Source organism: Muntiacus reevesi, chromosome 10, assembly GCF_963930625.1.
Source record: "Muntiacus reevesi chromosome 10, mMunRee1.1, whole genome shotgun sequence".
Taxonomy (NCBI): domain Eukaryota; kingdom Metazoa; phylum Chordata; class Mammalia; order Artiodactyla; family Cervidae; genus Muntiacus; species Muntiacus reevesi.
Window position 1 is genome coordinate 3,721,160 of NC_089258.1, and position 21,789 is coordinate 3,742,948.

The following is a 21,789-nucleotide window of genomic DNA, read 5'->3' on the forward strand; positions in this document are numbered from 1 at the left end:
TCAGCACTCTCAGCCCATGCCCCGCTCCTCTTGCATCATCGTTTTGCCTAGATGGTCCCCTTGGTGAAGATGATCTCTTTCCTCCTCCTGCCCTTTCTTGTGTTTGTCGTATAAGATCCAGTTCATATGAAACTTGCTCCAGGAAGGCTTCCTTGAGCCCTCAAACTGCTACTGCTCAGAGTCCTCCGATGTCTGTATATATCTCAGCATGTGGATAATAAAAACAACAAGGGCTTTAGACGAAGACTGACTTGGATATAAATAACTCCACTGAGATAAGAGAACAGACTTTGTATGATTTCAGTACCTTTAGACCAAGACATTTTTGCACCTTGTTTTATGTCCTTGGATATATTCCAGGGTCTCCTAGTTTTTAGTCTGTGGGAACTACAATAGAATTTGTATCCTACTGTCGTGTGAAAATTGTATAAATCTTAATTATGTTGAATTGGTTCATGGTGATTTTCCAGTCTACTATATCCTTTACTTTTCTATATATTCATTCTGTTAATTTTTGAGAGTTTGATATTGAAAGTCCAACTAAAAGTCTTAATTTATCTACTTAAAAAATAATTGTAATATATAGTGAAACTCCATGTAACTTTTTTCTGTATTTTCCAAGGCTCCTATAAATGTGTCATCATACTTTAATTATTTTTAAAAAATAATTGTTGTTTAATATATTATTTATTTGCCTGCACTGAGTCTTAGTTGCAGCATGCAGGGTCTTTTAGTCGTGGCAGGTGAGATCTGGTTTCCTGACCAGGGATTGGACCTGGATCCCCTGCATTGGGAGTTCTGAGTCTTAGCCACTGGACCACCATGGAAGTCCCATACTTTCATAATTTAAAAGCTAAAATGCAAAAAGAAGAAAAGGAAAAAAAAATTGCACCATTGATACCTTGGGAAAGGTACTTCTGATTTTGAGCCTCAGTCAGTTTTGTCTTTGATTGATTAAGGATATGGGAAGGATTATCTTTTTTAGTTTTTAAATTTATTATTTATTTTTTAATTAAAAATTTTTATTTATTTAAAAAATATGTGTTTATTTGGCCACATCAAGTCTCAGTTGCAGCACATGAGATCTTCATTGCATCGTGCAGGATCTTTTTGTGATGCACAGGCTCTTTAGTCATATTGCAAAGGCTCAGCTGCTCCGAAGCATGTGGGAAGTTAGTCTTACCACCCCTTGGACACAGGGCTCTTATTGGTACTGTTTCAACCCAGTGGTGACTCTGCCCTCTGGAAAAGTGGTGCTTGTGGGGTGGGTGAGAAATAGATGTCCCCCACCCCGAGCTGTGGCTGTGCGACATTTTTTTTTGGAGGGGGGGAAATTCCTATGACTTACTAGAGGTTTTCTAATTTTCTTCAGGCCATACACTGGATCACAGTGGAAGAGTAAGAAGTTTTTATTGAGGGGTTGTGTAGCTATCGGAAGAACACAACAGGGCACATTGAATGGAAAAAATTATTCAATAATTTGTTTGTTCCTTTGTATGTCCCAGGGGAGTTTCTTAAAAATGGAGGCCTTTGAAAGCAGAATGTTCAATATGTCTGCCCCCATAGTTTCTCCTCCTTTGCATCTTAACATCTCCTAAACTGGGGCTTCCAATCCCTTTCACGGTTCCACCCCTCCCCACAAGGAGTGTAGGCCCCCTATTCTTGTGTTTTACAAATCTGAGTGTTTCTTGCTTCACCTGAATGCTAATGACGTTTTCTCAGTTTTTCATTGCTGCTTCTGGTTGGAGTGGAGATGGACTCAGATTTTTAAAATAAGAATGGAAGTGGGTGCTCAAGTTTCAGTATGGTCTCCCCATCAGTTTACACTAAAGCCAAGGTCACCTTGCCAAAGCAGGCAGCACAATTGAGTCTTCTTTGAGCAAAGTCTATTCCTTCTTTTGTCTGATGCGAAATAGTAACACCTACCATTAATGTAAGTAGTAGTCTATCATGCCATCTACAAATGCCCTTAAGTCTTGGCTAGTTGGCAACAGATTGTATTAGATTTTTCTTAGTTTCAAAATACTCTAAATGGAATGTGGATTGGGGGTGTTCCACTTTCTTCTGACATGTCATTTGACATTGATCTATTAAGGCATTTATATGGCAGAGTAAGTAGATTGTGGCTTCTTGAGAGTAGAGGCCACATTTTATTCAACCTAGAACTCTCAGTCTTGCTCACAGTGCTGGCTTTATAGAAGTCTTTTGATTCATGCATATGTGAATGAATCCCAAAGTTTAATGAGAATATTCCAGCCTTTTCTGTCTTTTGTCAGTGGTGGAATTCAAGTGTGGAGCATAGAAAACATGGGTCTTCTTCTAGCTCAGATCTCTTCCTCTTGGGAGGTTCAGTATCAAGGAGCAAGAGAGCTTTGGAATTCCACCTCAGGCCTGTGGAACATTCCAAAGGATGGTTGGCGAATTGAACTTCACTAATTTGTTCAGCAGGTATTTACTGAGGTCTCACTATGTGCTTGGCAATGAGTTAGGTACTGGGACTACAGGAGGTGAATTAGAGATAGTCCTCCTCCTACAATTTGCAACTTTGCTCTAAATTCTTGATCTTTGTGCAGTTTGTTGGAGTAAGTTTCAATGAAAGGAAAAGCATGGTGTGATTTTAGAAGAATTCTCTCTTGTGCCAACCTGATACTACTCAAGGTGGACTTTAGAGTTGTACTATTGATCACTTCAATCACTTTTATATACAACTAAGTATCTAAGCATATAATATCTAAGTGTTTAACACTTTTTAAGTTTTTATTTTTGATGTGGACCTTTTTTTTTTTTTTTTTTTGAAGTCTTTATTGGCTTTGTCACAGTATTCTTCTGTTTTATGTTTTGGTTTTTTGACCGTGAGGCATGTGAGATCTTAGCTCCCCCATCCAGTTTTGAACCTGAGTTCTCTGCATTGGAAGGCAAAGTCTTAATAACTGGATCACCAGGGGAGTCCCAAATATTTAACCCTCTTGAAGAGGAATTGAGAGCAGGCTTTGATTAGGGAGGAGGGAAGACAATGAAGGTTCCTTGGCTACTCTGTCTGGAGAAATGGGGTGCTACTAATAGTGAGAGGGAGAGAATGAAGGATCTGGGGGCTGGAGCCCCAGTGACTGACTTTGAGGGGCAGGACAGTGGAGTGTAGAGTGGACCATCATTGGGACTTCACTCAGCCACTCTTGCCTGGGTTGATCTCTGGCAACATCTCCAGCATTTTGATAGTCTAGCTTTAAAAATCTATAACATACAGATGATAATGCTCAACTTTTTTAGAGTTATTTTTCATTTCTTTTTCAGCTCCACAGTTTGCCTTGATCTGTGTGATTTGTGAATAAAGGTATATTTTTTGTTAAAATGCAAATAGTTGTGGATTAAGGTATAAAAAACTATTACTGACCATAGGTATGTTGGTAGGAACTGGGGTTTATTATCATTATTATTTTATTGGAGTTTAGTTGCTTTACAATGCTCTGTTACTTTCTGCTGTACAGCAAAGTGAATACCTGTACACATATCCCCCCTTTGGCATCACGGAGCATTGAGTAGAGTTCCCTGTGCTATACGGTAGGTTCTCATTAGTTGACTATTTTATCCATAGCAGTGTGCATCCATCAGTTGGAACTGGAGTTTATTAAATAAAAGCTGTCACCTTGAAAAATAGAACCAAACTCCAGGAAAGGCATTCCTTGCTAGACATGCTTATTGAGAAGAGTGGATAAGGTTTTCACATACATGAACCTGAGCTTGTTCTGCAGTGAAGAGGGCATAAGGAGGGCAGGGGACTTTGCACACAGGAGCAAAGTCCTAGAATAATGAAGCTTGCTCTCATGCATTTTGCACAGTAGACTCAGAACCTTTTCTATATATCTTATTTCTCTCTGTATCTTTAATCGATCCCTGATCTGGGAAGATCCCACATGCCGTGGAGCAACTAAGCCTGTGCATCACAACTACGGAGCCTGTGCTCTGGAGCCGGGGAGCTCCAGCTACTGAAGCTAGTGCACCCCAGGAGCCACACTCTGCAACGAGAGAAGCTGCGGCAACGAGAAGCCCAGGCGCTGTAGCTAGGGAGAAGCCATGCTGCAACCAGAGGCTTGCAGCCACAGAGAAAAAGCCTGCACAGCAGTGGAGACCCAGCACAGCCAAAAATAAGGAAAAAGGTGTATGTCACACATGTTTTTTATAACTTATCTCTATTATCGATTATCTATCTGTGTTGTTTTTATCCTTTACATTGTTTGAGGTTTTCATAGGACAGAAGTTGCTTTTATGAGGATGCATACTTCCCCAGTGGCTCAGTGGTAAAGAATCCTTCTGCAATACAGCAGACCTGGGTTCAGCCTCTGGGTTGGAAAGATCCCCTGAAGGAGGGCATGGCAACCCACTCCAGTATTCTTGCCTGGGAAATCCCACCCACGCCAGTATTCTTGCCTGGGAAATCCCATGGACAGAGGAGCCTGGCAGGCTATATAGTCCTTGGGTCACAAAGAGTTGGACATGGCTGAAATGACTGAGCATGCCCTCATGCACGTCCTTCAAAGACAGTATTTTGCTCTGGAACTGGAGATTGAGGAGGAGGCCAGAAGAGGAGAAGGGGAGGGGAGGGACAGGAGAAGGAAAAGCAAAGCAAAAGGTATCTTTGATGGTCAATGTAAGATTGAGAGCAATATACTTTATCCTGGTTTGATGACAACTTGAATATTCCATTCAACTTGAATGTTCCATTCATGGGTGTCACATTTTAGAAAGGACATTAGTAAATGTGACAGTCACTAAGGATGTGAGAAGACATTTAAGAAATTGCTAAAGGAAACAAGGATGTTTAAGTTGGAGAAAAACCTCAGAATCCAAATGAAAGCTGTTTTCAAACATCTGAGGCATAGTCTTGGGGAGAAGAAGCAAGGGCTTGTCTTCTGTGTTTAAGGGAACTCAGGGTAAAGAGCCCTGGGTCCTTTCTGTGGGGACAACATGGGTCGTCTGCGTGCTTAGTCATGTCTGACTCTTTGCAACCCATGGACTGTAACCCACCAGGCTCCTCTGTCCATGGGATTTCTCAGGTAAGAATACTGAAGTGAGTTTCCATGTCCTCCTCCAAGGATTTTTCTGATCCAGGGATCGAACCTGTGTCTGTGGGGAGTTAGGTGAAATGACTCTCAGGCTCTCTTCTGAGTCTAAATAGTTAACAACCAATTGCTTTGAATGCAATGAAACTTAGACCAGTTTATTAGTAATACTACTTAAAAATCTTGTTAAAAAGTACTATTTGTGTATTATAAGTATTTCAAAAATGAAGAAAAATATAAGGGTGATGATAACAACCACTAGTATTTTGACATACTGATTTTTCAATTTCCTCCACATTTTGAGCCAAACTGAGAACAGAGGAAATCTCTGATTGTTTCTCCTATCTTCTCTTTTGATTCCTGTCTGTCATTCCTTCCTTTTCTTTCATTTGCTTCATTCTTTCTCCAACCAGCCCCATCTTCAAACCTACTCTAGAGAAGGGATCACATTTGTTTTAAAATAGATCTTGTGAGATTATGTCAGCTGTCATTTCTACAAAAAAATCTGCCTTCTAATTCTTATCATTGACTGTAGAAATGAAGGCTTTATTCTCATTTGAGGGCATTGCTCAAGCCCCAGTAGTAGGTAGATGAGGGTTGTTATTGTGAGGGACACAAGAATCCTTCCCTGTACCCCTGAGTTTATAATAATCATCATTCATGGATGCCATGTTCCATACCTCCTAGCTCTAGCCTTGACAAGTAAGCTGTCATTTCTGTCAGTCAAGGATCTCGCTCACAGTCTATTCTAGAAACTCTAAGCAGAAAGGGATGTTTTAAAGGGTGTTACATACCTCACAAAAATCCCTGGGAGGGCCAGATTGGATGCTACTGAGAACAGCACATCCAGAGACTATGAGCTAGGGGCTACGCCTGGAGCTATTCTAACAAAAACATGACTGCTAAAAAATAAAACAAAACGCCACTGCTGCTGCCACCCTGCCCCTGGATGTATTTGGTCCTGGATCAATTCAGAAGCTCTGCCATAGCTGTCTCCCAGCCAGACACCTCCACCACCACCCTTGCCCCCAAATTCACCTGTCTGCACTCAGCCTCTGCACACGCGACTCCTCCTACATTCATGTTTGTGTGGATTTGAGTGGTCAGGGGCCTGTAACTGTGCTGCAAGGCAGTCTGGGGGAAATGTACTATTTCTGCTTCTGCTTTGGGAATGTGTATCAGTTAGAGTTTTCCAGAGAAGCAGAGTCAATAGGGTATATTAGGTTGGCCAAAAAGTTTGTTCACGGTTTTTGGTACCATCTTATGGAAACATCCAAATGAACTTTCTGGCCAGTCCATTGTATCTATGTATTTTTCTAGCTAAATCTCTCTTGCTACACACACACATGCACACACACACACACACACACACACACACACACACACACGCACACATATACAGGGAGAGACGGAAAGATTTTGAGAGATTCTTTTGTCCTGGGCTGGGTCTTCGTTGCAGCACACGGGCTTTTCTCTAGTTGTGGTGTGCAGGGGCTTCTCTAGCCATGGACAGGCTCTAGATTGCACAGGCTCAGTAGTTATGGCATGAAGTCTCTCTAGCTGTAGCACACAGGTTTAGTTGCCCTTCGGCATGTGGGATCTTAGTTCCCCAGCAAAGGATTGAACCTGCATCCCCTGCAACGGAGGGGGCTTCCCGGGTGGCACTAGTGGGAAAGAACCTGCCTGTCAGTGCAGGAGATGCAAGAGATGCGGTTCTATCCCTGGGTCAGCAAGATCCCTGGAGAAGAAAATGACAACCCTCCTCCAGTATTCTCACCTGGACAATTCCATGTACAGAGGAGCCTAGTGGGTTACAGTCTATGGGGTCTCAAAGAGTTGGACACAACTGCACACACACACACATCCCCACTTTGGAAGGTGAATTCTCAACTACTGGACTGCCAGGGAAGTCCGAAGAGTTTTTTATTATGAGGAATTAACTCATACAATTCCAGAGGCTTTGGACTTTCTCAAACCGTTGTCTGCAATCTGGAGACCCAGGAGAACCAGTGGTTTAGTTCAGTTCAAGGCCAAAGGCCTGAGAACTAGAGGAATTGAGGGTGTGAGCTCTAGACCAAGTCCAGAGGCCTGAGAACTGGTTCGGCAGGGGACGCTGATGGTATAAATCCCAGTCTCAGGGGAGAAGGCTGATGTCCCAGCTCAGGCAGGAAGGTAGAACCAGCGGATTCTCCCTTCTGATTATTTGTTTATGTAGGTCTTCAATGCATTGGATAAAGCCCAGTCATGTTGGAGGAGCTATCTGCTTCACTCAGTCCACTGATTCAAGGGCTAGTCTCTTCTGGAAACACCCTCACAGTCATCCCAGTTCAGTTCAATTCAGTCACTCAGTCGTGCGACCCCTTCTCCTCCTGCCCTCAATCTTTCCCAGCATCAGGGTCTTTTTCCAGTGAGTCAGTTCTTCGAATCAGGTGGCTCAAGTGTTAGAGTTTCAGCTTCAGCATCAGTCCTTCCAATGCATATTCAGGACTGATTTCCTTTAGGATAGACTGGTTGGATCTCCTTGCAGTCTCTCAAGAGAATTCTCCAACACCACAGTTCAAACGCATCAATTCTTTGACGTTCAACTTTCTTTATAGTCCAACTCTCACATCCATACATGACTACTGGAAAAACCATAACTTTGACTAGATGGACCTTTGTTAGCAAAATAATGTCTCTGCTTTTTAATATGCTGTCTAGGTTGGTCATAACTTTCCTTCCAAGGAGCAAGTGTCTTTTAATTTCATGGCTGCAGTCACCATCTGCAGTGATTTTGGAACCGAAAGAATAAAGTCTGTCACTGTTTCCGTTGTTTCCCCATCTATTTGCCATGAACTGAAAGGACCAGATACCATGATCTTAGTTTTCTGAAGGTTGAGTTTTAAGCCAACTTTTTCACTCTTCTCATTCACTTTCATTAAGAGGCTCTTTAGTTCTTCTTTGCTTTCTGCCATAAGGGTGGTGTCATCTGCATATCTGAGGTTATTGATATTTCTCCTGGCAATCTTGATTCCAGCTTGTGCTTCATCCATCCCAGCGTTTCTCATGATGTTTTCTGCATATAAGTTAAATAAGCAGGGTGACAATATACAGCCTTGACGTACTCCTTTCCCTGTTTGGAACCAGTCTGTTGTTCCATGTCCAGTTCTAACTGTTGCTTCCTGGTCTGCATATAGGTTTCTCAAGAGGTGGGTCAGGTGGTGTGGTATTCCCATCTCTTTCAGAATTTTCCACAGTTTATTGTGATCCACACAGTCAAAGAAGGCTTTGGTCTTTGAGACGGAATTCAAATGCTACCTGCAGAATTTTACAGTGAAGAATTCCAGTGTTTCTCTGTCTGGTGGATATTTAGCCAAGAAAGGAACAAATATCTCATTTTTCCTTCACAGTTAATTTAAATAGCAGAAGTGTCTTGTTTTCCTATTGCTCTTTGAACATATCTCCTTAGACTTATTTAAGGTTTGGTGGCAAAGTTAAAAAAAATATTTACTTAGAAATTTCAGGTTTAAGAGATATAATTGACAAATGTAATTGTATTATATTTTCTTTTTTCTTGGTGGGAACATTTCATTCTTCTCTCTTAGCAAATTTGAATTATACATGCTGTGTATAACTATGTATAACAATTTATAACCATGTTCTACGTTGTGTTAATCTCTCAGTGGTGTCTGACTCTTTGTGACCCTATGGACTGTAGCCCACCAGTCTTCCCTGTCCATGGAATTCTCCAGGCAAGAATACTGGAGTGGGTTGCCATTTCCTCTTCCAGGGGATCTTCCTAACCCAGGGATCCAACCCGGGTCTCCAGCATTGCAGGCAGATTCTTTACCATCTGAGCCACCAGGGTTTTATAATTAGATGGGCTTATTCATCTTATTATGTATTTCCCTGATGGCTCAGTGGTAAAGAATCTGCCTACCAATGCAGGAAATGCGGGTTCAATCCCTGGAAGACCTCCAGAGTTGGAAGATCCCCTGGAGAAGGAAATGGCAACCCACTCCAGTATTCGTACATGAAAAATCCCATGGATAGAGGAGCCTGGCAGGCCACACCCTATGAGGTCAGAAAGAGTCAGACACAACTCAGAGACAGAACGACTACAATGACAACACAACAATTCATGTTATCGCTGAAAGTCTGTACCCTTTATTAACCTTTTCCTCTTTCCACTTTTATATTCTGTTTCTGTGAGCTTGACTTTTCCTTCTTTTAACATTCCACCAAGTGGTATTTGTCTTTTTTTTTTTACTTTGCATAATGTCCTCAAGGTACATCTATGTCGTTGCAAATGGCAGGATTTCCTTCTTTCTCATGGCCGAATAATATTCCATTGTATGTATATTCCATGTCCTCTTTACTTGTTCAACCACTGATGGACTCTCAGGTTATTTCCATACCTTGGTCATTGTGAATAATGCTGTAGTCAACATAGGCATGCAGACATCTCCTCCGTATCCCATTTTCTTTGGATACATATCCAGAAGTGGGGTTGCAGGATCATATGGCAGTCCTATTTGTAACTTTTTGTGGGATCTTTATACTGTTTTCCATATCATTGGAACCAACTTGTACTCCCACCAACAGTGCTCAGGAGTTGCCTTTTCTCTACATCTTCACCAATACTTGTTATTTCTTGTCTTTTTGATAATAGCCATTCTGATAGGTATGGGGTGATATGCCAATGTGGTTTTGATTTGCATTTCCCTGATGATTAATGATGTTGAGCATCTTTTCATATACCTGTTGACCATCTGTGAGTCTTCTTTGGAAAAATGTTCAGATGTTCTGTTAATTTTCTAACTGTATTTTTTTTGTTTTTGCTATCAAATTGTATAAAGAATCACTTTTCAATATGCAGAGTGAGGCCAAAATTGACACCTCATTTAATCATAATCGTGGACACAGACTGACCCCTGCCTGGGTACAAGTTAGTTTACAAGTTAGTTCCTGCTTATCTTAAGGCACAAACTGTCCATGTTTATGTTTTTGGGCTCCATCAAGGCTTTCCCCTATTTCATCTCTTCGCCCCTCTCTCTGCCCCTCTCTCTCTTCCCATCTGTCAAAAAACCTCAAAGCAAGAAAAAAAAAAAAAAAAAAGGAAATCCCATAGATACAGAAAGCATGCCCCTGCCCCCATAATAGAAGAAACTCCTACTTACAAATGTTCATGTTCTTTCTATAGTGATTTTTACACTGAAGAGTCTGGCGTTAAGGACTTTGAAAGTTTGTATAAAAGATGAAATGAATGAGGTTAAAACAGGCAGTATTCCCTTCCCTACCCCCATGTATCATTTTGGGTGACTCCACACTCCCCTGGAATGATATGGGAGGGTTGATGAGCTGCTGGAAAATTACACGGGACTGGACTGACTGCTTCCTGCAGCACTGGCTGGGAGCTGGAACATCAGTCCTTTGAGGAGGGTTGCAATGGGGGCAAGAGCAGGGAGAATATTGGGTAACCAGGAGTTGTCAGGACATTTGTAGGCACTCTGGCCAGCATGCTCTGTTAGGTTTAATAACAGCAATGCAGAGTTCTGGAGTCTACCGTCCCTGAGAGCGGTCAGGCCAGTGGAAGGTGAAGTGTAAGAAGATTGTTTCCCCAGAATTTTCTGGTGTAACTCTGGGCAAGCTTTCACTGGAGGGCAGTTTCTCTAGGACTTTTTGCTCTCCAAAGAATGCCCAAAGGTTGACTGATGAATGACCAGAGGACCTAGGTGAGTCCTTTTGAAATCGGCTCCTTCTTCAGGTCGGTATTTTGTCTGAGTGTCCATTCTCCCCTGTGTGGCTGCCATGGAGTAGAAAGAACACCAGATGAGGGCTGTGAAACCTGCCTTTCATGCTAGTTACGTGACCCTAAGTAAATTTGCCCATCCATAAAAGGACAGACTTAGATTAGAAGTTGGCATTTACCATGAGCTCTGAGATGCTTAGGGATTCATGAGGTCTTTCCAATATTTAAAAAATGACTCCTGGGAATCATAACTTACCTGTGAGATGGCCACGCAAGCTAAGGAAAGGATCAAGAGTTTTGCCTTTGGCTGCATTAGCTTACATCCATGCAGCAGTGGTGTTGAATGATGCCCAGAGGCTGTGATGGATTGTCAAAGACTTCATTTCTTTTTTTTGTTGTTGTTGTTTGTTTTTTGAACTTTTTATTTTGTATTGGAGTATAGCCGATTAACAGTATGTCAGGTGAACAGGGAAGGGACTCAGCCATCCACTTGCGTGTATCCATTTTCCCCCAAATGCTGTCATTGTTGGGATCCATTTAAAATACAGCAGTGTGTGTATAAGGACATCATTTCTGAAACACATCTGGTGGGTCCAACCAACGTCTTCTGTTAGATCATCCCACTATCTGAGTTAAATTTCTGTGACTAGAACTGTGAATCTACTGATAATGGTGCCTTTGGTCCTGAGTCTCTGAGATGCAGCTCTGATGCTCTGTAAAGCTCTCTGTAGGAGAGAAGACAATGAGGCTTCAAGGAGGATGCTCCTCAGTAATAATGACCGTGCAGGGTGTCTAATTATGAGGTAGGTAATCTTGCTTTCTGCAGCACAGTCCTTTCATCCCATTTGCTGCCTTCACCAAGAAAGCCTCCTTGCTGAAGCAGTGAAAGTGTTAGTCACTCAGTCACGTCTGATTCTTTGTGACCCCTCGGGCTATGGCCCACCAGGCTCCTCTGTCCATGGGGTTCTCCAGGCAAGAATACTGGAGCGGGTTGCCATTTCCTTCTCCAGGGGATCTTCCCGACCCAGGGATCAAACCTGGGTCTCCTGCATTGCAGGCAGAATCTTTATTGTCTGAGCCACTGGGGACGCCCTTGCTTAAGCAGGGTTATCATAAATTGACATGTTCCATGTTCCAAGGGTACCTACTTCTTCCTCCCCTCACTCCATCCTATGGACAGTTACCCTTTTATCTGCCAAGTAATAATGGACTCCTTAAATTATTTGTCTGAATGTACTCTGTGTAAACTAGCTAAAGGGACCCATATATCTGGAGGACTAATGATTCGTAAATCTTCCCTGGGGTCAGTTTGTCTGCATCTATAACTCAAGTGTTCAGTAAAAAAGTGTTGACATAAATGGTGTGAATACCATTCGTGCTGTCAATCAAAGCTAATTAATTCTGCTTGAATCATTGGGAACTTTTGATATCTAAAGGGGGCCAGTCTGCCACACTTGTTTCTTAGAAGATCTATTGTGCATGGAGAATCTGGATCAATAGTAGGAAAGAGACTAAAAAAAGAAATGCTTAGGGTATCTGAGCAAAAGAAATTGCTTGCCAGCCCACTCAGGCACCTTGGAAACTTGCTTTTACTTTGGTACTCCTGGATGTCATTTTCAATCTTGAAAGAAGTATGGTGTTTTTCACTATGTGAACAAAAAACACAAGGAAAGAAAGAAGGGGCTTGTATTTAAACTGAACTTGTATTTAAACATCAAGTTGTTGTTCAGTCGCTAAGTCATGTCCGACTTTGTGACCCCATGGACCACAGCACGCCAGGCTTCCCTGTCCTTCACTATCTCGTGGAGCTTGCTCAAACTCCTGTCCGTTGAATTGATGATGCCATCCAACCATCTCATCCTCTGTTGTCCCCTTCTCCTCTTGCCTTCAATCTTTCTCAGCGTCAGAGTCTTTTCCAATGAGTCGGCTCTTTGCATTAGGTGGCCAAAGTATTGGAGTTTCAGCATTAACATCAGTCCTTCCAATGAATATTCAGGGTTGATTTCCTTTAGGATTGACTGGTTTGATTTCGTTGCTATCCAAGAGACTCTCAAGTCTTCTCCAGCATGACAATTTGAAATCATCAGTTTTTTGGTGCTCAGCCTTCTTTATGGTCCAACTCTCACAACTGTACGTGACTACTGGAAAAACCATAGCTTTGACTATACAGGCCTTTTGTATTTAAACATTATGTTAGGGAGCAACTTTTTAAAAAGATATGGAAAAGCAGCTAGTTTATGTTAAACACTATGTTCCAGGCACTGCGCTAAGCATTTTATATCCATTATTGCATTTAACCCGCCCAGTCTGTCAGTATGGCAGGTAATGTTACTTTTACAGATCAGAGGCTCAGGGCAGTTTAGCATCTTGCCTAACGTTAGGTCTCTAGGTAGAAGTAGAGTCAGAACCTGAATCTAGGTCTCTAGCTCAAAGGCTTGTGTTTCTAACCTGCAATTGCTGTTGTTCATTGTGTGTGATTTGACATTTTCTCACCAAAGCTCTTCCCTGATAGATTTTTGAATAATCTCTGTGCAAAGTCTGCAGCTGCATCTGATTATCTTATCTTGGAAACAAAAGCATTCACCTTTTAGGAAGGAATGGTAGAATTCAAGATTCGAGAGGGTGAAATGAGTTTGAGAGACTGCAGAGAATCTGAGGGAGAGAGCAGATTGAGAATTATAAAAAAAATTGCTCATTGGTTAGAAGAAGAATAGGTGCTGGGGATGTGATGGACAGCATGGTGACTATAGTTAACAGTACTGTATAGTGTGTTTTAAAGTTGCCACAATGGTAGATCAGTTCTCATCACAAAAAAAAAAAAAAAAAAAAATTAACTTTGTGTGTTGATGGCTGTTAACTGAACTTATTGTGGGGATTATTTCATAATGTACACTTCTAGCAAACCGTTTTGTTATACACCTAAAACTAATGCAGTGGTATATATCAATTATATGTATGTGTGTGGTCAGTCATGTTTGACTCTTTGCAACCCTTTGGACTGTAGCCTGCCAGGCTCCTCTGTCCTTGGGACTTTTCAGACAGTGAAATTGAAGTGGGTTGTCATTTCCTCCTCCAGGGGATCTTCCCTACTCAGGGATCAAACCTTTGTCGCCTGCATTGCAGGCCGGTTTTTTACCCGCTGAGCCATCTGGGAAAACCATGTCAATTATATTTCAATTAAAAATTTTTTTAAAAAATTGCCAAGAAGCTTTGAAGGTCCAATACTCTTCCTAAGTTAGAAAGGTAAGGGTACACTGTTCAGTGGTAGAATGCTTTCAACAAGTTACCTCTTTCTGACTAGCCACATGACCTTGTCACAACCTTTGTGATATCTCTGGTCATTGGCTTTTTGAATAGTCTGCTCCTAGAGTAAGTAGCCAATCATTGTAGTTTTTGCCCTTTCAAACGACCTCTGTCTTTCTCTTCCTCCCTCTTCTTGTCCATAGCACAGAAGAGGAGGAAGAGGATAGTGGCCAGAATAATGGCAAGAAGCGTGCACTCTGTGTCATTTTATGCTTTCGACATGTAGATTTCTTGGTGACTTTGAAAAAGAACAATAAAACATTTCTGAATTCCTTTTCAGGTTAGGAATTGATGAGAATATTTTGGCCCTTATGTTTAACCAGTTAAATAGCTTTCACATTCCTTAGCAACCAAAAAGTTTTATAGTCATCTCAGTTAGGAAGCTTTTTGGAAGATATTTCTTTTTATGTGTGACACAGAGCAAAATTTTGAGCTGAATTTAAGTAAGAATGTTTTAAAATTGAGATTCAAGCTAGCATCATGACATGTGGTTCGCGTATAAACAAGTGATAAAATACTTTTAAAGCATTCCACTCTATTTTGTTAAAGCAGGTGGTCCGAAAGCATCTGTTTTTGTTTGAATTTTTTAAATCATAAATTAAAAAAAAAACTCAATAAACCAAACTTGGAAGTACAAAAGCACATGAAGGGGCAAAAATTAAAGAACTTAAAATCCTTCCTCAGAGAGGCAATCACTATTAACATTTCCTTCCAATCTTTTTTCTATTCACATTTATGTTGTATCAGTCACAATAGGATTGGTTGCTCATCCGTGCCGAATCACTGAGTCGTGTCTGACTCTTTGTGACGTCCTGGACTGTAACCCCCCAGGCTCCTCTGTCCATGGGATTTCCCAGGCAAGAATACTGCAGTGACTTGCCATTTTCTCCTCCAGGGGATCTTCCCAACCCAGGGCTCGAACCCAATCTTGACAAAGATTCTTTGTCAAGGAGCCAGCAGGGAAGCTCCTAGGATTTGTTGTGATGTGGTGATAAGCACCTTCAAATTTTGATTCAATATTGGTACAGATACATTTGTTTCCGGCTCACGGCCTGTGTCCATTGCAGGCAATCCTTCCTCAGAGCAGTCAGGATCTGGAGCATCTCTGGTAACCATGGCAGTGGGGACCAGAGTGCTGTGAGCGTCCACACTGGGGAGGTTGAACGCTTGGGCAGAAACTAGTGCACGTGACTCCTGCCCACAGATGATGACAGGACCGATCACATGGCCTTACCAACCACAGGCCACCACCGTATCATGCAAGCTTTGCTCAACAATACGATGATGATGATGAGTTTTAAAATATTTGCTTGTTTATTTTTGGCTGTTCTGGGTCTTTGTTGCTACACCCAGACTTTCTCTAGTCTTGGCGAGTGGGGGCTGCTCTCTAGTTGCAGTTGTTGGGCTTCTCATTGTGGTGGTTTCTCTTGTGTTGTACGAGGGCTGTAGGGACACAGGCTTAGTTGCTCCACAGCATGTGGGATCTTCCTGTACCAGGGATCGAAGGTGGGTGTCCTCAAGGTGGATTCCAAACCACTGGGCCACCAGGAAGTCCCAATATGATTATTATTAAAGAAAAGTTTTAAAGCTTAGTTCAAGTTGGGTGAAATTCACAAAATTGTATTTCTTTTCAAATTAGTCTATAGTTCAGACTTTCAACCCAATCCCGTTGGATTGCTGAGAGTTCATTTGTTGGTCAAATCTATTATATTTTGTTGGAAAGTAATGTTTTCTTTTCCTTACTCCAGATGTTTCTTTCCATGTGCTGAGAGACCCACCAGTTTAACACTCTGGCCCTCCAGTGACTTAATTTGATTGGTGTGTTTAGAAGAAGAAATTGTGCAGCAGAGCCCAGGCCTTCTGTTCTCCTTCCTTGAAGCAGGAGCTGGCCACGCGAGGTGTGGTCTGCCCTGCCCTCAGGATGTTGGGAGCAGTCTGTCCTGGCTCAGCTGGGATGACCAGTGATCAATCTGTCAGGCTGAGGATTTCCTGGAATCTGAGACTTTTGGTGTTAAAACCAGGAGTCTGTCTATGTCAAATCCAGACAATTTTAGGATCCAGGACTAAGAAGCCCATTTGTTCTATATGTAAGTCACATCCTCTTTTATCATATTTATCAGTAATCAGGGTGATAATTTAGTGTCTCATCAAAGACACTTTATAATTAAAATTTATTTTTTGTCTTTAGTTTTTAAAAGAATATTTATTTATTTTTATTTTTTGGCTGAGTTGGATCTTAGTTGCAGCACTCGGGATGTTCATTGAGGCTTGTGGGCTTCTTTCTAGTTGTGGTACATGGGCTTAGTTGCCCCAAGATATATGGGATCTTAGTTCCTTGACCAGGGATCAAACCTGGGTCCCCTGCATTAGCGATGCGGATTCTTAACCACTGGGCCACCAGGGAAGTCTCCAAAGACAGGTTTTGACTCATTTCTTAGCTGGACCAGAACTCAGGCAAGTAAGGGAGATGCTGTTCATGGGACCTGTTCAACCTGAGCTCTGGTTGCATAGTCCCTACTTACTCTTACCATGGACTGATTTGGCAGCCTTCTCAAATAATGAACCCAGATCTGAAGTTGCACTTCTCCAAGATAAACATCCCCATGGGACTCATAAGTTTGATCTAGCTGAGGTCTAAGATCAGAGTTTATTTATCTGTTTGGCTTCTGTAGTGTAATTTCTCCAAAGCACAGTGATGTTTAGATAACCAGGCCTGTAGTGATTAAAGGAGGGTCAGATCAAAGTGGGGGGAGGACAGCTGGGTGAGAGGGGGTGTAAGTAAATGAGGGAGCGAGGGGGATGGGCACCCAGACAGCTCCATCACCCTAGGAGGGCCCAGGTTGTCAGGCCATACATAGAGTGACTCCTGATTCCTCAGTGAGTGCGGTAGTGCAACCCAGTGGCTGGATTCACTTCAAACGTGGACTTTGGAGAGAAGCCTCCAATAGGCCCAGAGATTTACTCTTGCTTTTTAGAAACACTGTTGCGTAGACTGCTTTCTTTGATTTTTCATAAATCCCCGAATATTTCAGTTAAAGAGAGGATGGGAAGAAAGAAAAGGGCTTTTGAACATTGAAGGAGCATCCTAATAGCTTCATTTGTAGATAACCTGCATATTTGCATATCTTTTGTTTTTATAGACGAAGCTCTTAAATATTCTTAAGAACTATTGGCTGATACTCAGCTACTTTAAATGTATCTATACAAGGGTGATGTGCACAGTATTTAACAACCAGCACAACATGGATCCCAGCCAAGCAGAACGAATACTATATACAAGCCACTGAATAGTGGGGTGTGCATCGTGGGCTTGTGGTCATGCTGGGAACCAGCTCTATCTATACGTGAATATGGGAATTATTTTGTGAATACCTCTCTGTAGGTCACTTGGATTCTCAAATGTCTAATTAGTACTCTCTGCAACAGTAATCCTCCATATCTTTTTATTTTTCCTTTTTTTACTATGGTATTTCTCCAAGTAGGATGTTCTGGGGAGCTTGTTGAAAATGTAGATTTTGGACTTCCCTGGTGGTCCAGTGTGAAAGACTCCACACTTTCAATGTAGGGGGCCTGGGTTCGATCCCTGGTTGGGGAACTAGATCCCACATGCCACAACTAAAGATCCTGGGTGCCACAACTAAGATCTGGTGCAGACCAAATAAATAAATAAGTTAAAAAGTAGCTTATTAAAAAAAGAAAATTTTTTTAATAGACCCAGATTTAAAAAATTTTTAAAGACCCAGATTTCTGGGTCTTTCTTCAGACCTGTTGAGTCAGAAGCCCTTGGGTCAGACCCGTTATGTCTGACTTTTGACAGACTTGTCAGAAGACTCTGATGCTGCTCACCCAAGTTTGAACATCCCTCCCAGTGCCTCTCTCCACCTCTAAAGAGACACTTATAATGTGTGTCTGCTCTCTTCAACAGTCCTTCAACCTTTAATTTTATGATTTGTTATCTTAAAAATTGTTGTTGTTCATTTGCCAAGTCGTGTATGACTCTTGGTGACGCCATGGACTGCAACACGACAGGCTCCTCTGTCCTCCACCGTCTCCCGGAGTTTGCTCATGTCCATTGACGTGGTGATGCCGTCTAACCATCTCACCCTCTGTTGCCCCTTTCTCCTTTTGCCTTCAATCTTTCCCAACATCAGGGTCTTTTCCAATGAGTCAGCTCTTCACATCAGGTGGCCACGGTATTGGAGCATCAGCATCAGTCCTTCCATTGAATATTCAGGGTTGATATCCTTTAGGATTGACTGGTTTGATCTCCTTGCAGTCCAAAGACTCGCAAGAGTCCTGATTATTGTTTGACATTTGGAAACTATCAGTTTCAGCTTAGTCTGGTCAGTCATCCTTTTCTTTGTCTTGGATGTGGTCAGACTTGCTGAGAATCAGCACAAACCTCTTCCAAAAGGAGTCACGTGGACAACCTTTGGTCTCAGTTGTCCACAGTGGAGACTTCTTTTTTTTTTTTTTTTTAAATTTTAATTTTTTATTTATTTTTTTTTTCAGTGGGTTTTGTCATACATTGATATGAATCAGCCATGGAGTTACACGTATTCCCCATCCCGATCCCCCCTCCCACCTCCCTCTCCACCCGATTCCTCTGGGTCTTCCCAGTGCACCAGGCCCGAGCACCTGACTCATGCATAGGCTCTATGGAAAGGAAGAGAGAAAGAAAGGAAGAAATTCAGCATCCGTCCCTTTGCTTTCGGTGGGCAGGTGGGAATGAGATATTGAGTATTTTGTCAGGAAGAGAAAAGGCAAGTCTGTGTTTTTCTCCTCTAGGCTGATTTCAGAGTCAACAAACTTATTCTACTCTAAGCCAGGACCATCCACAAAGCTGGTGGTTTCGGCAACCACTGGCTTTTAAAAAGTAAGGTTTTAGAATCTTCTAGCAGTTTGTGATGTTGGAATGGCTTTAGCAACATGGTTGGATATACTCTCAGATGTAGAATGCGTTTTCCAAAATGGGTCTTACGGAGGCCTATGGAAACATTTCAGCCAAATCCTCTGCAGAGTGATGAAATTAGAAGTTTGTTCCAGTGAACAAGCTGTGACTGTACCATTTGGAGGTTGTTAGCTTTATACCAACTTTCTGGGGTTCTAGGAGAAAGTGAAGGATTCATTCTTGCCCTCTTGATGTAACTGAGAAGAAATCAACATGCATGAAATGAGAGAAAAATAATACAAATCTGTGTAAATTAATATTGTGTTGGATGAAACATTCCTTTGGATTTTTCCATAAGATGTTCTGGAAAAACCCAAATGAACTTTTCAGCCAACCCAATATTATTCAAACTGTAGGAACTCAGAGAAGAGATGATCCAGGGAGCACAGCAGTGGCAGGACAAAGCTTTTTGTAGAAGATGAACAGGAACTTCACCTTGAAGGATTTGGGAGGACATGGCAGACCCCAGAAGAACGTGCGTGTGCGTGCTAAGTTGCTTCAGTCATATCTGACTGCTTGTGACCCCGTGGACGGCAGCCCGCAGGTCCCTCTGTCCATGGGGACTGTCCAGGCAAGAATACTGGAGGGGGTCACCTCATGCTTCTCCAGGGGATCTTCCCGACCCAGGGATCGAACCTCTGTCCATGGGGACTGTCCAGGCGAGAATACTGGAGGGGGTCGCCTCATGCTTCTCCAGGGGATCTTCCCGACCCAGGGATCGAACCCAGGTCTTTTGTGTCTCCTGCATCAGCAGGTGGGTTGCTTACCACTCGAGCCCCCTGGGAAGCCTGGAAGGACGTGAGGGAGGCTCAGAGATGGGAACCTGGGGCCCTGTGTGGGAATGACACTAGCAACAGTGAGGACTCCGTCTGGGACCTGCGGGGAACAGGCTGAGGGATGCCGTGAGCGGCAAACAGCAGCTAAAAACAAAACAAACAGGAAATCAGGGCTAGTCGAATGTTTCTGAATAGGGGAAGTGACATGTTTGAAGAAAAGCTTTTGTGGTTTTGTGGAAATGACTTTATGACCCAGGGTTTCGTGACAGTACAAAAATTTAGCCACCACCTCGCTAGGCTCTGAGAAAGGAGCTGCGATTTGGCTCCGAGCTGCTGCTGCTGCTTCTTAGGTTTCATCTTTCTAATTTGTAAAATGATGATGATGATGATGGTGGTGGTGGTAGTGTGGTGATGATTTTTTGATGCCCCTTCCATGTCCAGGCAATACCAATCGGAAAAAAATGGCCTTCTGTTGGAGCAGGTTCCTGAGTCCATGCTCAGGTTCAGGTGTTAACCCTTTACCTGTTGGACCATGGGAAGTGTGGGTGACTTTAGGGGAAGGTCAGAGAAGTGTTTCTTTTTTTTCCCCATTGACTTTCTGTTTTTCAATAGCTAGTACAGCTATGCTAGAGAGGACTGAATGGATATTGGCTTCCCAAGAGATTTAGTTCTTGATGATAAGGTTAACGTCATTTCATAGCTAAAAGTAGACAATATAAAGGCTAAATGGTATGTTATTATTATTTTTTAAATTATTTATTTGTTTGGCTGTGCCAGGTCTTAGTCGTGCCACTTGAGGCACGCAGGACCTTTAGTTGTCGCAGGCAAACTCTTATTTGCAGCATGTGGGATCTAGTTCCTTGACCAGGGATTGAACCCAGGTCTCCTGTTTTGGGAGCTTGGAGTCTTAGCCACTGGACCAGCAGGGAAGTCCCTAAAAGTATGTTCGATATCATACAGCCACAGGAAATAAAAGAAACAGTTCTGTATTAGATTTCTCCCTTGGTCCATAGCTCCATTTTTAAAAAAAATTCAAGTGTTGTTGATTTACCATATTGTGTTAGTTTCAGATGCACAGCACAGTGATTCAGTATTTTTGGAGACTATATTCCCTTGGAGGTTATGACAGGATGTTGAATATAGTTCCCTGCATTGTACAGTGAATCCTTGTTGCTTATCTGCTATATGTGTAATAGTTTATATCTGTTTATCCCGTACTCCTAATTTGCCCCACCGCCCTTAGTTAACCATAAGTTTGTTTTCTGTGTCTGTGAGTCCGTTTCTGTTTTGTATATACGTTCACTTGTATTATTTTTTAGATTTCACTTATAAGTGATATCACGTAGTATTTGTCTTTCTCTGCCTGACTTATTTCACAAGTATAATATTCTCTAAGTCTATTCATGTTGCTGCAAATGGCAACATTTCATTCTCTTTTGTGACTGAGTAATATTCTATTGTATATAAAAATACACATTAATATCACATCTTCTTAGTCCAGTTGCCTGTTGATGAGTACTTGGTTTGCTCCTGACTGTTGTAAATGATGCTGCTGTGAACCCTGGGTACATTGTCTTTTTGAGTTAGTGTTTTCATTTTTTCTGGGTATGTGTATATCCAGGAGTGGCATTGTTGAATTATATGATAACTATTTTTAGTTTTTTGAGGAACCTCTATACCATTCTCCATAGTGACACCAATTTATAGTCCCACCAACAGTGTAAGAGGGTTTCCTTTCTTCCACACCCTTCTCTAACACTTATTATTTGTAGAGTTTTGATAATAGCCATTCTGACAGGTGTGAGGTGATACCTCATTGTGGTTTTGATGTGCATTTTTCTAATAATTAGAAATACTGAGCACATTTTCATGTGCCTGTTGGCCATCTGCATGTCTACTTTGGAAAAATATCTACTTAGGTCTTCTGCCCATTTTTGGATTTGGTTGTTTGTTTTTTGATATTGAGTTGTA

At 42.0% G+C, this 21,789-nt stretch overlaps 1 long non-coding RNA gene across 3 annotated transcripts in view; it reads left to right on the forward strand.

Annotated features, from left to right (window-relative positions):
- LOC136176740 (uncharacterized) overlaps window positions 1–21,789 on the forward strand; it is a 50,290-nt gene that overhangs the window by 10,591 nt on the left and 17,910 nt on the right. For all 3 annotated transcript variants that reach the window (XR_010664618.1, XR_010664617.1, XR_010664619.1), the window contains one exon: window positions 3,905–4,156. This is a non-coding gene — a long non-coding RNA (uncharacterized lncRNA). The remainder of the gene's footprint in view (window positions 1–3,904; window positions 4,157–21,789) is intronic.